The sequence below is a fragment of the Lichenostomus cassidix genome, chromosome 3 (assembly GCF_008360975.1).
Source record: "Lichenostomus cassidix isolate B80296 chromosome 3, HeHo_3.0, whole genome shotgun sequence".
NCBI classification, from domain to species: domain Eukaryota; kingdom Metazoa; phylum Chordata; class Aves; order Passeriformes; family Meliphagidae; genus Lichenostomus; species Lichenostomus cassidix.
The window spans coordinates 91,482,416-91,499,450 of NC_139483.1; positions in this window are offsets into that span (position 1 = coordinate 91,482,416).

A 17,035-nucleotide genomic window follows, 5' to 3' on the forward strand; every position below is an offset into this window, starting at 1 on the left:
TAAAATCATGCCAGAGACCTACCCTTGAGCAGACCATGCCTGAAAGACTGCACCCTGTGGTGGAGAACTGTTACCCATGTCATGGACTCATGTTGGAGAAGTTCATGGAGAACTCTGTCCTGTAGGAGGGACCCAAAGGTAGGACTCCCCTCACTAAGCAGTGGCAGAAACAACACATTATGAACTGACTGTAAGCCCCATTCCCATCTCTCTTCCTTGGTGGAGGGGGAGGATGAGGAGGGGAGCTGGGAATGAAGGAGGGGTGGGGGGAAGGTTTTTTTTAAGGTCTTATTTTACTTCTCATTATCCTGCTCTGATTTTGTTAGTAATAAATTCAAGTAATGTGTGTGAGTCTCTTTTGCCTGTGACAATGTCTGGCAATTGATCTCTGTGTTTATCTCAACTCATGAACCTGTCATTATATTTTCTCTCCCCTGTCCTCTGACTCCAGAGGCTGGGCATGAAACAGTACTGTGTCATGTTTGGTGGAGGTGGTGGCCATGCTCTTAAAATCACTAACAGTACCCCTAACATCCCTAAGTAATAAATAAAAATATCCCAAAGTAAATAAGGACCTTAGTTAACCAACTCACCTTGGATATTTACAACACAACCATCTGTATCTCAGCTGACAGTGTCAACTGGGCTGAGTGTCTGGTGTAGCCTCTTGAGGGGTCAAGTGCCTGCAAGTGGGGTGTGCATATGGGTTTAGTGTGTATTCACCAACAAACTCTCAATATGCTGTGAAATTAAGCAGAAACATCAAAAAGACAATTCATAACCACCTCAGTGTGGATGGCTAAACTAGGTCAGATAAAATTGTGCCTCAAAAGTGGCCATTTCTGTTTATTGACTATAAGGATGATGCAAACAGTTCAGGTATAACTCTCCACATTGCAGATGTCTGCAGTTAGGTGAGATGAATTTCATCATAGACACCTTGCAGTGTTTAAATCCATGCACATAATACTCAAACATGCACTTCAAATAGCCTGCACTATAGAGGTGCCTAAATTATGGTTACATGCTTATGATGCCTTAAATCACTAGTAAAAAATTTTAGACGCAGACACACAGTATAGGAAAGGGGTTTTACCTTGGTTTAATAGGATCCCAGATGCACACCAACGAACAAGCCCCGACGATATCCCCCGTATATAATTTATAGACAGCTTAGATTAGAATACCTATCTAAAAGTCTCCAATAAGAAGTCTAACAAATGAAGTAATTACCCCTTATTAAAATTGCCTCCCCCCGAAAAGATTACTACTTAGTTTACAAAAACATGTCTCAGTGATGGGGGCCCTGTTCAAGGTTGGTACTTCATGCTTTTGAGATTGTGGGTATGTTTCGTCTTCTCCAAAGGATTCTGAGCAGGGCAAGGGGTACTAGGGTGATAGACATGTAGGGTTAAGATACAGGGAGTAAAAAGTACAGGAATGGGGAAGGGTAAAATGTTATATATAAAGGATATATATAAAGAGAGTATAAAAGTAAAATAAAAAGGACAAAAACACATCAGGCATCAGTTACTTGGCTGCAATAATCTGAGAACCTAAAGAAAAGAATTTTTCTGTGCCATACATTCTCACAGAGTTCACATGATACAAGATGAATGGGAAGATTTTATGCAGAGTACATATTTCTATCAAATGTTTGAATTTGTTTAGATTAATTTTGTGTAAACACAGACTTTCTCTGAGGACTTTCATCCTGCACTGTATGTACCTATCTCTGTAAATCCCCTGCTGCTTGCTGTCTGAAATGCATGGAATTCAGATCATTTGCATCAGTAGGATCAAATACAGATGGCATTTAACAAATATGGGTGATCAAATATACTCTGCAACATATCTGTAATTTCTGATTGGTAACTTTAATAATGTAAATCAGAAAGTTTTAATTTTGGACTGCCTAAAGCAGCAAAGATGTTGTAAAGAGGTTAGTTTGGTTTTTTTTTTAAATTATTTTTATTAAATTTGATTTCTTTAACTTTTATAAAACAATGCATTAGTTGGGTTTTTTTCTGCAGAAAGCATAGAGGCTCAACTCTGCTAAACATTATTGGAGGTAAATATATAAAATTAATTGAATGTCAAAATATTTTTAATATTACTCTTGCTTATCTAGAAGTCTTGAGATAATTCATTGCTGATGAAAGAATTTGTCCAGCCCAACTTATAAATGTGCAAAGATTTGTTTGTTGGAGTAAATCTTTACTGTTCTCTATTCAAAGAATCTCTTCATTTTTAACAAAATAACATCAGAGAAGAGAGGGCTTTATTGTAATAGTACTACTGTAATTATTACCTGTAAAGATGTGATACCAATTATTACTTTTAAATGTTCTGAAAATGATCTCCATCAGTATTTCTGTTACTGTTTTGATAGAGATTCCTAGTATCACTGGATTTTCCTTGTATGTTAGCTTCTATGCTGCATTCTGCTTTCTGCAAAACTACCTTGTAGATATTCCTCAATACTGATATATTTCTTCACAGTATAATTGGCTGAGTGGTTCAACTAAGTGACAAAGTTGCAAGGATTTGCATTGTAATAACACAATTACTTTTTAAAAGCTGTGCAGTCTCTATATTTTGATCCCTTTTTGATCACCTCTGAGCTTTGAATAGCCCATGTGCCCAAAATATTTGTCACTAGCATAGAAGTTATCTTCACAAAACTGCTTTGCCTGAAATAAAAATGTCTCACTATGCACCTGAAATAGAAGATTAGTACCTTTGGCTGGAAATTATCAGTAACCTAAAACCTTTTATGTGATTCTTGCTTTATGCATTTTTTCCTGCTTATTCAATGTTTTTTTTTCTCTCCTTATGAATAAAAAACATCTCAGAACAAGTATCATATATTTTGGGTTTCATAGATTTCTGCATGAATCCCTTGTGATTCTTGAAAGCCCTTTTTAAATTATAAAAACTTCAATATCTGTGAAACATGGACTAAAGACACGTGGAGGGGTAGTTCCTTTCACCTAAGGAAGGCAGAAGAAAAAGTAGTGGTGTCATAAGCATGCCTGTGAATGCAGAAGCTATGCTATCACAACCTTTCTCCTTTCCTGTGCATGTTTAATTTTCTTAAAGCATTTGGTGAGAGTCTATTATTAGCCAGATCATTCATAGCCACATATTTATTGAGCTCTTTAAAGAGCTTCAAGGATTTTCTGAAGAAGTTCACAGAAGCCATGTTGGCATTTCCCAAATACAAATCAAAATTTTCCATGTGTCCACTAATCTTTAGAAGTTACTTTGCTGTACACCTCAGGACTTGAGATTTTGTCACACTTGCCATCCTCCGTTTTCAGACATAAATGGAATTTTAAATGAGAGGTTCAAAACAATCTTCAGGCCAAATGGATTCTTTCCGTTTGCTCAGGTTTTTTCTACAACACTTCCACAACAGCTCTTATTTCAGATAGATCCTCAGTTGAGTCGCACCCTAACCTCCCCAGTGCATCCCAAGACTATAATGCTTGGGAACCTCAATGGTTTCTTTACAATTAACAACTCAGAGAATTAATTGAACAGTCTCTGCGATGGCTCTGTCTCCTCTGAGAGTCCCCCCTGTAGGGTTCAGGAAACTTAATCTCTGATGTCAGGACTCCAGCAAAGTGTTGGCCATGGCTATTCAGACGATTTTCCTGACTTAGCATTTTCCACTGTGTCTACTGCCTAGAATTAGAAACCAATGCTTCCTAGAAGGATTCTGTAGGAGGAACAGGCAGAAACGTTTTGCTGCAGTAATTAAACTAAGATGTAAGAGGGGAAAGAAAGTATAAAAAAGATATGGATATAACGAAACAAATCCAGCAAAGCACAGCAAAGATGACTAAGGGACTAGGCACTGGTTGTATGAGAAGCTAGTGAGCTCGGACTGTTTAGCCTGGAGAAAAGAAGGTTCAGGGCAATTTATCAATTTGTATCAATACCTGGTGAGAGGGAACAAGGAAGAGGGAGCCAGATTCTTCTTAGTAGTTCCCACTGATGGGACAAGGGACAATGGATACAAAATAAAACATGGGACATTCCACCTGCAGACAAAATAACAGTAGAATCAGGTTGCCTAGAAAGGCCTCTCTCCTTGGAGAGTTTCAAAACATGACTGGACACAATCCTGGACAACCTACTCTAGGTGATGCTGTTTAAGTAGGTCATTTGGACCAGAGGTTGTCTGAAGGTTACTTCCAACATGAGCAGTTCCATGACTCTGAAAAAAGTTTTGTTTTGGTTTGGTTTTTAATTTATTAATTTTATTTTTATGTTTTCTTACTGATGCAGACTTTAAATTTTACTGTGTAGTTCCCCTCTTCTTTCAAGTTAACAGAGTGCCTCTGATCTCTTTGGTGTGAGTAACAGAGGTAGTTTAACAGTAGCACAGCATTAAATTCAGGGTGCTTGGCATACTGAGTTATTTCCCTAGATGACTGTAAGCTGAAGGAGACCTAACTGAACACTTGTGACTTTGGTAGGTTCAGCTATAACTAGTTAGTCTGAAATTATTACCACACAGGCACAGTTTTACTAAATAGAAATGGAGATATAAGCTAAGAACAGCGCTGCAGCTGTCTGCAGCAGACTGTAGAACTAATGAATTAAACACTACATTTTTCTTATGGAATAGCTGAAATACTCATTTACATCAGTTCTCTATTACTACTTATGATTTTAGTATTCTGGTTACTGTTATTGCAGTTTAACCTTGAACTTTGTTAGTCACTGAAAATAATGCTAGCAAATAGCCTGAGGAATTTTACCTTAGTAAATCTCCAACAGACAGAATAATAAAACATAATATTATGTGAATTATGCTAAATTTATTATATCAACAACACCTACAGTTCATTAACTTATATCAAGTAGGTTCTAGTATCAGGGCCAAGTTTCTTCCTACTACTTTTTATTGAACACCATAAAAACAAAACCCAAAACCTTTTAAAGCTTAACACTTTCAGAAGTTGGCATATTCTCACTTGTCTGTCAGTTCTTTGACTTCCACAAACACAGTATACCAGAGAAAGTGCTGTACTGATGGACAGCTTCTGTACTGACCCCACTGCTCTCTACACCAAGAATCAGAAGTCTAGTGAGTCCTCACAGATGACATATCTGATGTTTTCAATCAGTCTTTTAGTCCTTAATACTGGTTTTATCCCCTGTTTTAGAGGATTTTTAGTATATTTTTCTATTGCATTGACTTTCCTTAACTAAAGGCAAGCCTACTTAAAATAAACTGGTAAAATAAGGAAAATGTTGGAATATAAGTGCATTTTAAGAAGATGCCTTTCTGCTTTGTGTCATGTATTTTTTTTCCTGTGTATTTCTGATGTTAAAATTATATTCACATATACACATGAATGAATTGGTTTAAAATCTATTTATTGTCAGTTTTAATGCATTTCAATTGCAGTATCTTTTAAGCCATTCATGTGAGTTCAGATTAATGTTAAACTTGGATGTAACAAAATCAATAATTAGCAAGATTCTTAATCTTTCAGAAAAAATACTATTTCCATTACTACACCAGAAGTAATAAATGCCACCATTATCAAGAACTGGGTTCTGAAGATAGAACTTTTCCTTCTGAAAGGCTATGGAAACACATTGCCCAATTCACAGCATTCCTTATACAAACACATAATTAAACATCTTTTTCCAATTTCAACAATTCATTTAATAACTAGTTCTTGAGTATTTATTTTAGAATTATTAATATTAGAGTATTTAAACCAGTGATGTTTTCTTGAGAGTGGCTGAATTATGTTATTGTAATTTTTGTTTACTGAAATAAAAATGAGATACAAGACTTTTTGAAAAATAAAGCATAATACTGAATGAAATTACTTTTAATTTTTTTTCCTGAATTCTCAGGATATATTGAAGAGAAGAAGTACATTTCTTATTAGAAAATTTGGACAAAAAAATCATTGTTCCAGCATACCCTTCAGTGAAATTATTTTATAAAGCCCAGTACATAAAAAACTCTTTGACTCTTCTGTATTCAACTTTTAATTTTATATTAAAAAATTAAAACCATAAAGAAAAACAAAAAAGCAATTTTGAGTCTATTGAAAAAGACTTAAAAATATTTGCAATATTGTCAGCATTCAGTCTTGAAGCTGTTGCCACCTTTTGATATTTGATATTCTCAAAGAAATAAAAAAAATAATTTTATATTCCTCATCTGATATTCAGAAACAATGTCATACTGCTGAAAAACACATTTCCAGATGTTTTAACAGGAACATACTTCAGTACTCCTTTATGTTACAAGGTGGGAAAATGAAATATTGAGTAAATATAAATCCTTTTAGAAGATGGGGTCAATGATGTATAAAAATTTTTACCCAATCTCCATGATAAGGTGTTGAATCATCAGAAGTCCATTTTTTTCTATGATAAAGACTACAAAAGATTGCTAAATTAGCTAGAGGAAAATCACTACTAAGAACATAATTATTTTCTGAAACTGATATAAAAAATTAATTTAATATCATTTGGTTTTGGAATCTTTTAACTTTCTCAGATATCTCTACACCAATTTTTTCTTCTATTTTGAAAACAAACAGGCAGACAATGGCTTGTTCTTCTATGACTATGCAGTAATAAGTGACCTTGAAACATTTTGAAATTTCTTGTTTTCAGGTGTTAGTGGCATAGAGAAAACATGTCCTTTTTCAGTTGAGACTTAATTTTATCTCCAGTTAAAAGAAGAGGTGATAAGCTGTTAGTGACACATGAAGATTCAGTGTTACCAAGAGGCTTCTCTTTAGCTAAGAGTGAGTTCTGTTTCCTGGATTTGTTACTTGATTTGCTGTGATAATCAAATGATCTGTGTGAACAACTATGGAAAATGCAATGATAATCATTTGTTGCTTCCACTGCAGCCTGGCTTTTCTTCATGTTTCCAAGTTTCTTGTCAACATCATATTTTCAATCCCTACAAAATATTGTCAAGCCTCATAAACCCTTTTGCTTAGTTCCTAGGCCTGTGATTTTGCATATATTTCTCTCTTCTAGAAAGCTGACTTACATGAGGTTCTTTTCACCTCATTCTGGGAACCTTAAGTGCCCATACATACCTCTAAATCACCTTCTCCATTTTGGTAAAATTATTCATCCCACAGGGAATCAGAATGATGATCTGATTTGAATTGACCACAACCCTTGTTTTCTTACATAGAATGGGGAAATATGAAACTTGCTCCTCAGAAAGCTGTCAGAGCCAAAGGTTACTTTTCTTCAGTAAGATTTCATCTCCTAAAATAATCTTGGTGTTCTTCTTATCATCTTCAACCTTTTCTTTACTCTTGTGATACACAGATGAAATATGGGATGTTCCTTAAAACAAAGGGAGAAGGAAAATACTGGTTATCCTCAAATGGGAATTGCTCCTAGTATAAATCTAAGCATAAACTCTAGTATTATTTGGCTTTAATTTTTCTATAGAAAATGCTGAATTTTGTGTTTAAAATCATATATGATTTGTATTTAATGTCAAGTAGTGTGCTGTCGCTGTTGAGCAGCTAGCAGAGTAAAGAACTCAGTTCTCAGTGGCAAGAAGGAAAGACCTTTATTGTTTCGATTTCATCATATATATAGAGTTTTCAAAAGTCACCCAGATTGGTCAGTCAGAAACCTCCCCCTCGGCCTGACTGGCCAGGCCTGCACCGTCCAGATCTTGGGACACTGTTTTTAATAACATCCAAACTTTATTTATAAAACACAAAAGGAATTCTCACGGGAAAGACCTGCGCTAGCCACAGTGTGCACTGGATCAAAATTAGTACTATGACAGAAAGATTATTAATTTTAAGCTTTAACCTAGTAATTATAAATGAAATAAACACATTTCCTTTATTTTAAAATAAGATCAACTAATTTTTCTTAGTTTTTTTATACAACAGAATCAAGCAGATATTCCTAATGCAAAAAAAAAAAAAAAGGTTCCGTTTTCCATGTTTATTTCTTAACTAAATGAAAACAAATTTCCTTCTCCAAACATTTCTAAATCTAATTCTGCTCCATTCATTTAAGTAAAGAGCTTTATTGAAGGAACTGTACAGAGAATTTTACTTGCACTGAGACCAGGAATTCAGACATAAGGTCCTATTCTAAGAACCCTGCTAATAAATAGCAAAACGTGGTTGAATGAGGAAAGAAGCCAAATAGATTCATGGCTGGGTAATGCAGAGAATGAAAGGCATGGAAATATTCCTACAAACAGTATTACCACAAAGGGTAGTGGTCTTTCTTGAAAATTAGCAAAAGGGATACATTTTGTGGAAATGTGATAGAAAGTATATTTATGATATGCTAGTGAAAATGTGAAAGATATGGCAGAAGTGTATCGAATCACGAGTGAAGAGAGAGATTTAGGAGTGTTTGGTCACTCCTTTCACGAGACCTATCAGGCCTCAGACAAACATGAATTGATAGATGCAATGTACCAAGGCGACCACAACCCACAGAAAAAGAATAGATTTATTCCATCACCTCCCTGGCTGAAGGATTTAAAAAAAAAAGTGGGGACACATTGGTAAGCTTATTCCATTTTAGCAGAGGCAAAAAATGTGCAAGCCATTCCTAGTCTCACATCTCAAAGGGCCTTGCACGTGCACAATGTTTCACAACGTTGTGCTTTCTGTAACCTCCGAGCTTCTTATCTCTCTTTCTCCGAGCGTAAAGAATGCCTTTTAAGCCTTTGACAGCATTCTGTTATCTTCAACAGAAATTCCACTTCTCAAGAAAGACAGAGGATAATCAGCAGTAAATATGTGAAATTTCCCACATGGATATTCTTAGCCTTCCCATCTGCAAGGTCACTTTGAGTGAATCTATACTACTCCTCTCCAAATCCTCTATCTTTAACCCTTTCCTCCCAACAGTTAGTAGAAATCACGATCCAAAAGAGTCAAAGAGAGATCTTGACTCTATCAAGTAACTATAGAGTACCTTGACTAAAGTTTTAGTGGGTGGTAGAAAAATCACATGAAACACAGTGAAACAGGATGAGTGAAACAGAAATCTTCTGCATATTGCTAATATGTGAAATACTTAACATCAATATGTGCCTTCTATTGGCCACTTTTGGTGGCAAGATACATTCAAAATATGCTTTTGTTCTGATTTATGTTGGTCATATTGACATTATAACTTCTAGAGTAAGATGCTCCATTGTAAAAAGTTCTGCAGACACAATCAAACTCTCACCTGTTTACATGCAGTTTCCTTTAAATAATGTCACGTAGCATTTTTTTCCCAATGCATAATAGCAAGTCCTCCTTAACTGAAATTTGGAGTTATTATTTAGAATATGTCTGCCCATATTTGCAATGAAATGCTAAGCTTTGAAATCACTGCCATTACATACTGGCCCACCATCTCATATTTGCCCCCTCAAACCACTCTTCCTCCTTCCATGCTAGGTGCACAGCCACTGTCACAGTTCTTATTTGTTTTCAACATAATCAACAAGCTTAAGGCCTTTAGTCTCATTTTTTACATCCTCTTGAGCAGTTTAGAGTGGAAAACAGTGCTCAACTGTCAGCAAAATATAAATTATTTGGACAATTTTTGAGTGCTCTCAGCAACTTATACCATGACTCTCACCTGAATCTATGTCATCTCACTAACTTTCCTTGAATATGGATAAACACTGTATGTCTTCATAACCTTTAAAGAAAAATTACCTGTCAAGGTCTGCTCTTACCTTTCATTCCTGCAAAGGACTCTTTCCCTTTAAACATTTACTTCATTCTTCAAGACGTTTTAAAGAGCAGAAACTGTAGTTTTGGTATTGTTACTGTTATTTTTTTGATATCTGATAATGACTCCTCCAGGGACACACTACTGTGAATGCTTTTCCTTTAGCACACTACTATCGTGTAAAAAGCCTGCATCTTGCCTGTATGTTATTATAATGTGGTGGTTATTGAAGCTGCTTTAGTGTTTCAGATCCAAGACAGATTTTGTGACCTGGAGTTATTAGATTTTCTCTCATTTATAAAAACAATGCAGTAACATTTTAGATGGAAACAGCAAATAGTCTATTACTGATATTTACAGCAAGCAGTAACAATGCAAAAGAAGACACTGCATCACCTAAGGCACGGTTACAATCCATGCTCTTCATCATTTGTACAATACTTGTATAAAAAAGTGTACTGTTCTAAATCATGCTATGCTTTCAAGACTGAAGGGTCACACTGGAAAAGGCTTGTTAAATCTACAGAATTTGTATTTTAGTATTCATCACCTGAATAGCTTAGAGTACCAGAATACCAATATGTTCTGTTCTAGGCCAAATTTGGTAGGCACTCATAGAGAATGTGACAAACATGAAAAGAGAAATCAGAACTGACAGTAATGAACACCATAGCAAACAGCTGCAGCTGCTAAGCAGCTAACAGCCAAATATAACAAATTTATGTTCCATATGCCACAAAATTCTTTCAAGAAAATTTGGGAGCTTAGTATTGTCCTACTGAATCTGATTCCAAAAGTCAAACCTTGATGGTGAATTGCTTAATTGCCTTCACTGGGAATACATGGAATTGGTCAGATTTGCTACAGATGAGGCCCTTTTTTGAAAGGAAGCGAAAAAATCAGAAGTTTTACACTGTACTGAGTGATTGCAGACTCCGTGTGGTGCTAATTCAGGACTAGGTCTGTTGATGGATGAGACTTGTCTGAGTAATAACAGTCACATGAAGGGCTTGAAAGAGAAAGTAGACAGGTAAAATCTTGCCCTAGACATTTATAACGTCTAGGGAACTGATTTGCTAAACTGGGCTTGAATCACATAATATTGTACTGAAATCATAGAATCATCAAGGTTGGAAGACACCTTTAGGATCATCCAGTCCAACTGTCAGCACCACCACTGTAACCCCCAAACCACTAAACCCCCCAGTATCAGATCCAGAGTCCTCCTAAATACCTCCAGGGCTGGTGACTCCACCACTTCTCTGGGCAAACTATTGCAATCCCTGACCGCCCTAACAGTGAAAATGTTTTATCTAATACCTAATCTGATTCTCCCCCAGCTCACATTAAGGCCATTTCCTCTAGTCCTCTCACTGCAGACATGGTACAAGAGACCAACCCCCACCTAGATGCGATGATAGGAAGTCTAATAGTGAATGGATGGTGAATCATTGAAGGTAGATTACAAGATACAATAAAACATATGCTGTTTTTCATCACTGTAGGAGAGAATAATAAACATATTAAATTTACTGTATGAGGTCTACAGTGCATATAAATCAGTTTCTGAGGTGTCTTTTTGGCAGATTACCACCTTAAAAACTGGCCTGTTTAGATGAAATGAAAATGGTCATTTAAAAGATAAAGGAAGTACAAAATAGGGCAATATGAAAACCTAAGGGATTCTATCTTCAGCTTTCAAGTTTAAAACAGAAAGAAAACAAAGCTGCAGATTTTTGTCCCAACAATGATAAATTATAAAGAAGGACTATTTCTCATGTCAAAGTTATAAGAAGGCTGTATGGATAATGGATACTGTACTCATGCAGATTAATTTGAATGTAAATTTAATTTCATACACAACTGAGAAGTGAAATTTTTCTAAACTATATCCCTCATCTGTCAAAGAAGACAGTCTTTAAGGAGTCACCTTTATAGATTTAAAATGCCATATTAAGATCAGTGGGTAGATTTCCTCTTTCTAACATTCCTCACTCTATTATCCACAAAGCCAAAAATGTCTTTCTGGGGTTATCTCAAACAAAATTATGACTTATTATCAATATCATAAACTATAAAAATTTATTTTCCTGTTTGCTTTTCTGAATATGCTTTAACTTTAGGAAAGCTTTTGTATTCTCAGCTGGAAATATTTGCCAAAATAAAATAGAGAAGAAAAAGAGAGAGATAATTTCTGGTTAGGTATCAAAATAAAACAATTATCAGTTAATATTTTTATCCTAAATAATTAAAACAATGCCCCTGGCAGAAATCCATTAGTCTAAAGCAGAAAGAATATCTCATTGAAAAGCAACAAGAGTATCAACAGAAAAAAAAGAGAATTCAAGTGCCAATGAATGCTGAAGATCCACATCAAGTTAGTAAGAGAAAAATTCTGAAATAGCATCTTGTACCTGCTATCCTAAGGGTTAAATCTCTTGATGAAGTTGTGGGGTTTACAGAAGTTTAGCACTATGTGACTGTGCATTCTCCTCCCCTCTGTAATGATAAACTGTAAATTCACAGTAGCTGCCCAGTGCACACCCAACCCCTCAAGCTGTAAGCTGGGTGTTAAATGAGAAGAGGCAAACCCTGTGAGGTGGGGTGTTTCTTTATCTTCACCACGACTCAGCCAGGGAAGCAGCAGCACCACCCATCCTGAGAGGTCATCTCTGCAAATGGGCCACCATGAACTGAATGAATAGGCAGCTACAATGACCATCAAGGACTCAAAAAATATCCTATGACTCATAGGACTACATCATTCCACTGTGAAACACCCCGCCTTGGGGGAGGTTTCACCTGAACCTGAGCAGGTATAATCCTGAGTTTTGGGGACTTGGGACACCACCACGGTTTGACAGACCCCGAGGAGGACCAGACCTTCCACAGCACTGTTTTCGACAAGGCTGCAACCATCACTTCAACAGGACTGCAACCACCACTTAATCAGACTCCGTGGGTTTAAGCCAGTTTTTCTGGGTCCTTTACTGTAAGAAAGACATTGGGATACTGGAGTGACTCCAGAGAAGGGCAACGGACATGGTGAATGGACTGGAGCACAAGTTTTATGAGCAACAGCTGAGGCAGCTGGGGTTGTTTAGTCTGAAGCAAAGGAGGCTCAGGGGAGACCCTGTTGGTCCTAACACTACATGAAAGGAGGTTGTAGGCAGGTAGGGGTCAGCCTCTTCTTCCAGGCAATGAGCTACAGGACAAGAGGACAGAGTGTCAAGCTGTACGAAAGGATGTTCAGGTAAAACATCAGGAAGAATTTCTTCACTGAAAAGGTGGTTAAGCATTGGAACAGGCTGTCCAGGGTGATGATGGAGTCACCATACCTGAAAACATTAGAGAAATGACTGGATGTGACACTGCTATGGTTAAGTTGACATGGTGGTGTTTGGTGAAAGGTTGCATTTGATGATCTCAGAGGCCTTTTCCAACCTTAACGATTCAAGCCTATGATTCTATAAAAAATAAAATATTTAGAAATATCAGAACTTCAGAATCTTACTAGATAAAGGAACAGGTTGCTTAAATTTTGTTTGACTTTGTTTTGTTTTAAAATTATACCTTTTCACACACCACAACTGTGTTCAGATACAGAAAGCAGTGAAAGGTGTAAAAGAGTCCTACATGACACACACAGGTAATAAATCATTCTGCTCTTTCTGTCAACTGAGCCTGTGTCACTTCAAATTGCCTTGTGCGTTCACTGCAACATGCCTTCGCTATTTCTTTCTATCTGGATGATGTTTCAGGAAGGGAGCTCCCTTTAAACCTCAGCCTTAGCTAATCACTGAAAACATCAAGCAGCTGCATACTCAATATGAACTGAAAGAGGGCCATAGAGTCAAGTGCCATTAGTGAACATCTGGCACTAAAAGACAAGCTATTTTAGTATCTCTGCTAGTGAACATATAGACACATCAAAGTTTTTCTCCCTTCATTCTACACTGTCACAGCAACCCTTCTCCAAGAGCTATATTGATGTTTTGCACACTGAATATTTTGTTTCTTACAGCCACCTATTGCCAAATACTGTATGGGATATTGTTAGCAATTCACATTACTGAAAGTACAGTATTATTCCTCCCTATTAGATTGCTTTTCATTTATTCCTTTAGTCATTCTCATTTTTGGAGAGGGGGCTGGGAGTGGAGAGAAAGGAGGAAAAGATTATTTTTTCCTGATTGCTTTTTCTTTAATTTAGTTGGTTCTCTTGATCACTACACATCAGGTTTGTCAGTGTGAATATTAGTCTTCAACATCATACTGTTAGGGAACACATTTATTTGAATTCCAATCTTCTCATGTTTCCATGGTAACTGGTGCTTAGTACAGACCCTTGTAAACTGATTAAACAAAGCCACTGTAGCTCTGGAAAACTGACTGATCTGGATTCTGTTTTATTATTAAAAGTATGTAAATACAAATATATATATATGTATATATATAAATCTGTACATATACATATAACATCATGTTAATATGACACAACATGTATAATATCCATATAGATAATATTATAAAAATATTTTCTGTATGCAGAACATTGTGTGATATATACACCATATATTAGAACTTAAAGTAAAGAATAAAAGTTCAGAGTACACAAAAATATTCATTATGAAGACCTGTCTACCACAAAAATGAAGACTCAAGTTCAAGAGAAGTTGAATAATTTTCTCCTAGAAATTCAATACCTGTACTGTCACTTGCCCCTGAGTCTGCTGCTATTTCTAATACTTACTGGCAAAAAAGTTCTAGCTATCTAATATATCCACAAATAACTGTAAGAAAATAACTTTGGTTTTTATCCAACTGATTTATGACATACATTAAATAAACTGGCAAATGTCAGTTTATTTGTGCTGCCACTAGGATACCTGTTGCATCAGATTCCTCTGTTGATTGCCTTAAAACACTGTTATTGTGAAAGGAGCACTGAGATCAAAATACTCTCTTGATCTGGTCAACAGAAAACATTAAAATAGTGCATCAAACCTTAATGCACTCACTCATGCAATATTTTATGTAGCTCAGTTGTCACTGAGCAAACGGGAAAGATAAATTAAATATGGGATCAAAGAATATCAGAAATGTCAGAAAGATTGTGCAGATGTAGAATTATTCAGCTAAGCCTGGAAAAATGTAAGTGAGGGGAAATATGATAACTGTCTATAAAATCTATGGGTCATCCAGTGAAATGAGCAAAAAGCAAGTTTAAAACCAAATTATAAGTTTTATCCCTATGCTCTATTTAAATTGTGAAATGTACTGTTTCAGGAACCTAAACAAATGAATAGTACATGTGGATTCAAGAGAGGTGAAATAAATTCATGGACAAGAGTTCATTCTGGTACTGTTTGATTACAGAACTATTTCAGTTGTAACAGGTTTCTAAGATTATCGAGTACCACCCTTAACCAACCACTGCCAAGTCCACCACTAACCCATATCCCTAAGTGACACATCTGCATGTCTTTTTAATACCTCCAGGGCACCTTAGCTACTTCCCTGGCTGGTCTGTTTCAATGCTTGCCAACACTTTCAGTGAAGAAATTTTTCCTAATATCTGATTTTAACCTCCCCTGGCACAACTTGAGGCTGCTGCTTCCCTCCAATAATTTGTTTATCTGAGAAAAGAGACCGAGTCCCACCTTGCTACAACCTCCTTTCAGGAAATTGTGGAGAATGATAAAGTCTTCTCTCAGCTTCCTTTTCTTCAGGCTGAACAACCCCAGCTCCCTCAGCTGTTCCTCATCAGCTTTGTGCTCCAGACCTTTCACCAGCTCTGTTGCTATTATTTGGACATGTCCAGGGCCTCAATGCCTTTCTTGTAGTGAGGGGCCCAAAACTCAACACTGGATTTGAGGTGTGGCCTCACCAGTTCAGGGGAGTGGTCACTGCCATGGTCCTGCTGGCCACACTATTGCTGATACAGGCCAGGATGCCATTGGCCTTCTGGGCTACTTGGGCATACACTGGCTCATGTTCAGCTGCTGTCCACCAGCACCCCCAGGTCCTTTTCTGCTGGGAAGATTTCCAGTCATTCTTCCCCTAGTCTGTAGCTCTGCATTGTGTTGTTGAGAGTCAAATGCAGGATCCAGCACCTGGCCTTGTTCAGCCTCATTCTGTTGGCCTCAGTCCATCAATCCATCCTGTCCAGATCCCTCTGTAAAGCTTTCCTACCCTCCAACAGATCAACACTCATGCCCAATTTGGGATCACCTGCAAATTGACATGTGATGCCCTCTTCCAAAACATTGAAAAATATATTAAACAGGACTGACACCAGTACTAAGTCCTGGGGAGCACCACTTGTGCTGCCAGCTGGATTTAACTCCATTCACCAGCACTCTGTGATCTGACAAATAAGTCAGAGAGGAAGAAGTCCATCCAAGATCTAAGCAGCCAATTTCTCCAGAAGGACACTGTTGGAAAAGGTGTCAAAGTTCTTACAAAAGTCTAGATAGGAAGCATTCATTGATATCATGGTCTAGGTGCACTCTCTGATTCTGCCTAAACCACCAAGGAAGATGTTGTCTGTTTGTATTCTATTCTTATGTTCTTTCCTACATTTCAGTTATCTACTGAAGTATATGTTAAGGAATAATTATTAACTTATATACTTATTAAGCTGAATAGGTGTTTAATTTGAACCAGTAAGGACATTTTCATGTTTCTGTGTAACTAAGCTAACTAAGTATGATTTCCTGTAAACCCCAAATTTGATCATTAATTTCAGCTGATCACCAGTTTGTAATTATGCTGACTATGTCTACTATTGACAGGTACTGAATGAAAGGTTAGGTAATGCTGCTTTGATCCCCGAAAGACTGCCAGCTGCCCCAAAAGCAGCAACGGAAAGCGGCTGGCAGCGCTGAACACGGCCCGGGCGCGCAGCCGCGGTGAGGCAATCAGGCGAGTGCGGCTTCCAGGAGAATGGCAGTGCTTTAGGAAAATGGTAAATACGAAAGAGGCGTAGACTCCTGCGTTTGGGATTCTAGAGGGTTTATTATAGGAACAGCGGCGGAGGACAAGGTAAAGGATAAGATAGCCTAGAATCCAGAAACCCAGAAGCCCCGAGCCCGGTTCTGCACGGTGTTAAAAGGGCGGCGAGCACGGGGCGTGTCCAGACCCAGAGGACCTATCAGGAGGGGTCTTAGGGTGAAGGGCAGGCTTACAAACCAGTAACAGTATTGCAGGGGACGGTACATGACTTTTAACCAATAGGATGTTTTAGTTGGGGGAAAATTCTGGAACAGAAATTATAAATTCAAAGCTAATTCACTGCAACAATTCCTCT